The sequence below is a fragment of the Nicotiana tabacum genome, chromosome 22 (assembly GCF_000715075.1).
Source record: "Nicotiana tabacum cultivar K326 chromosome 22, ASM71507v2, whole genome shotgun sequence".
NCBI classification, from domain to species: Eukaryota; Viridiplantae; Streptophyta; class Magnoliopsida; order Solanales; family Solanaceae; genus Nicotiana; species Nicotiana tabacum.
This window is the reverse complement of record NC_134101.1, coordinates 204186913-204190023: the sequence shown is the minus strand read 5'-3', so window position 1 is coordinate 204190023 and position 3111 is coordinate 204186913. Positions and strand designations below refer to the sequence as shown.

The 3111-nt window shown below is 37.9% G+C and overlaps 1 pseudogene; it reads left to right on the top strand.

Moving 5' to 3' along the window:
- The first annotated feature begins 391 nt into the window (after positions 1-391).
- On the top strand, positions 392-2613 carry LOC107775965 (F-box protein CPR1-like; annotated as a pseudogene).
- The last annotated feature ends 498 nt before the right edge of the window (positions 2614-3111 follow it).

Here is a 3111-nt window from a genome sequence, read left to right as displayed (position 1 = left end):
TATCTTTAATTGTTACTCATATTTTTTTAGGTAATCGCACGACTTTTTGTTAGTCGCTTTCTGATGTTTAAGAGCTCACTCTGGTTCGAGAAGCGTTGTCTTACCAGGCCCGGTGGGGAACACACCATTCGGCCCCTGCTATGAGAAGTCCCCGGCTTCGATTATGATCCCATGCAATCATTTCTTCGCTTCGTTTGACCCACCGGAAAATTGGGGTATATATTATACTCGGTTTTACCCATATACACACTACAAATGGTATAATTACTAAAAACATTCTAGCAAACGAATTTGGGTTCAAGATTAATAGAATTATATCAAGCGCGTCTTTAGGAGTTAGTTCATGATTAATTCCGATATTGTGGGATTCATTAGCCTAGGTTTTTAGCACATGCAACCGCGACTTCAAATAATATCAGTGTTATTTCCTTTATTTAGTTTCTTATACTTGTTGAAACTCTATCTGAAAGCAAAACTGCCGTATTTGCAAACCCTCGTAAACACACACACAAAAAAAAAAAAAAAAAAAAAACATATGGAGGAATTAATTATCTTGTATCAAATGAGTTGAAGAGCCCTTGCATTTAGGCGCTACAGCTGCTACAACTCAGAAAAACATCCTTCTCAAGATGGTGCATGGAATTCTGAAGAAATTGCCGGAAGATGTGTTTATTCTTATACTTTTGAAGCTTCCGGTAAAATCTCTTATCCGATTTAAATGCATCTCTAAAACATGGTACATTCTAATGCAATCGTCCACATTCATCAACCTTCATCTCAACCACGCTATAAATGCGAAAGACGAATTCATTGTCTTCAAGCTCTCTTTTCAAGAAGATCCCTTCCAACATAAAACTATCTTGTCTTTTCTATTCGGTGATGATGATGATGATTATCTTACCCCTGTTTCACCAGATCTGGATGTGCCATATCTGACATCCACTTTTAGCAGCAACTATGATCAACTTATTGGCCCTTGCCAAGGTTTGATAGCTTTGATAAATATTGTTGACACCGTCTTATTTAATCCAGCTACTAGAAATTATAGATTGGTACCACCATGTCCTTTTCCGGTTCCAAAAGGTTTCCGTCGTTACGTTGATGGTATTGGGTTTGGCTTTGACTCACTTGCGAATGAGTACAAAATTGTTATGATTTCCGAAGTTTAAAATGATCCTCCTTACTGAGATCCATTTACGAGGGAGGCAAGAGTTGAAGTTTATGATATGAGCACGGATTCCTGGAAAGAAATGGAGAACGTTGATCAAGAATTGCCCAGGGTTTATTGGGCTCCTTGTTCTCTGGTATTTTACAAGAGGGCTTGTCATTGGCTTGCAATTGCACCAAAAGACAAATTGACAATTCTTTGTTTTGATATGAGCACAGAGGCTTTTTACAATATTAATATGCCTAATACTTGCAATTCCTAGAACGGGCCGCGCTATGGCCTAGTGGTCTTAAACGAGTCTATAACAATGATTCGTTACCCTAATCCAAAACCTGAGTATGATCCAACACAGGATTTAATGCAGATATGGATAATGAAAGAGTACGGTGTATATGAGTCTTGGATCGAAAAATACACAGTTAGACCTTTTCTTATTGAATCCCCATTAGCAATTTGGAAGGATTGTTTGATGCTTTTCCAAAGCAGAAAAGGGGTTTTGATTTCCTATGATCTTAAGTTTGATAAAGTCAAGGAATTAGATTTAAATGGTTGTCCTGGAAGCTTGAGAGCTATAAGTTTCAAAGAAAGCTTGATACAAATTCCACGTGGCACCGAGCACAGTACTCAAGTTCGAAATTTTTAGAGAAGGTACAACTCTTCAATTTTAAATTGATAAAATAGCACTTTATTTTCGATAGAATTTTCTTCATCGAGATTTGACAGTATTTTTGTAGCTAGCTTCTTCATTGAGTTATTCTGGCTCTGCATGTGTTGGCCCAAGAATAGGTGAAGTTTTGAAGAATGACAAATGAATTCAGTAATGGACCAGGTCCATCTTGTGAAGCACAGTCATGATCAACCTATACATGCGAGATGCACGTGAAAGAGATAAGTCCTACTGATCAAGCAACAATATCTCCTGATCTGATCGAAAAGGTTACATATTGGAAAGGGAGAAAGTCTCCTTATATGAAGAGAACACAATCCGGATAAAGATAGTATTGGAGTTTGAGATCTTCAAGGACTCAACTACGATAGAAGATCAGCAATTGAGTCCCAATCAAAGTTTGATTACTAACCTATTAAATGACAGTGATTGTTCTCTTTTATAGGGATTGCACAAACGCGAAGTTAAATTAAATTGAGAGCAAATAGCAAGGCGATTTTGCAAGCAATTTATGGAAGATTTGAGGGTGCACTCCTGAAGCTACTTGAACGAGATAGAAGAACCAATTCCATTGTGTCTTTCTTTTATTCTAGTTCGATTGTAGCAGGTGGTTTAAAGTTGTACCTTTCAGCTTTCATAGAAGCAATTGTATTAGGTACTTAGAGTGTTCAAGTTATAAGCTAACTTGAAGTTGTCGCAACAGTTGAGGCTATGTGCTACAACGGGATTAGAGTTAATCCTTAGGTTTACAAAGAGTTTTTGTGAATGCTATTTTGGCTCAGTGATTTTAGTGGAAGTTTGGGAAAATCCTACTGAGTAATAGGTCGTGGTTTTTTCTCCTTTTGAGCCAGGTATTTTCTACGTAAAAATATCTGTGTTCTTTATTTTACGTACTTATTATTACGCAAATAGTAGTAGTTAGAACACGTAGAAGAACTAGGTACTTCTAGAGTGAAAATTGGGTACCACACAAATCACCCTCCCCCCTCCTCTTGTGTTGTATTGACGTTTAGAACATCAAATTGTATCAGAGCAGGTTATTCTTGAAGAGGCTAACACCTTAGGAAAAGATCAACATGAGTGCACCACCTGGGAACTGGGAAGGGTAATCCACTGGTAGGCCTCCACTTTTCAATGGTCAGTACTATTCTTGGTGGAAGAAAAGGATGAGGGATCACATCATAGGAGAAGACTATGAACTCTGGGTTATAGTCACTGATGGTCCTCTAGCAACTACAACGAAGAATGCTGAAGGAGTGGATGTGCCAAAGACAAG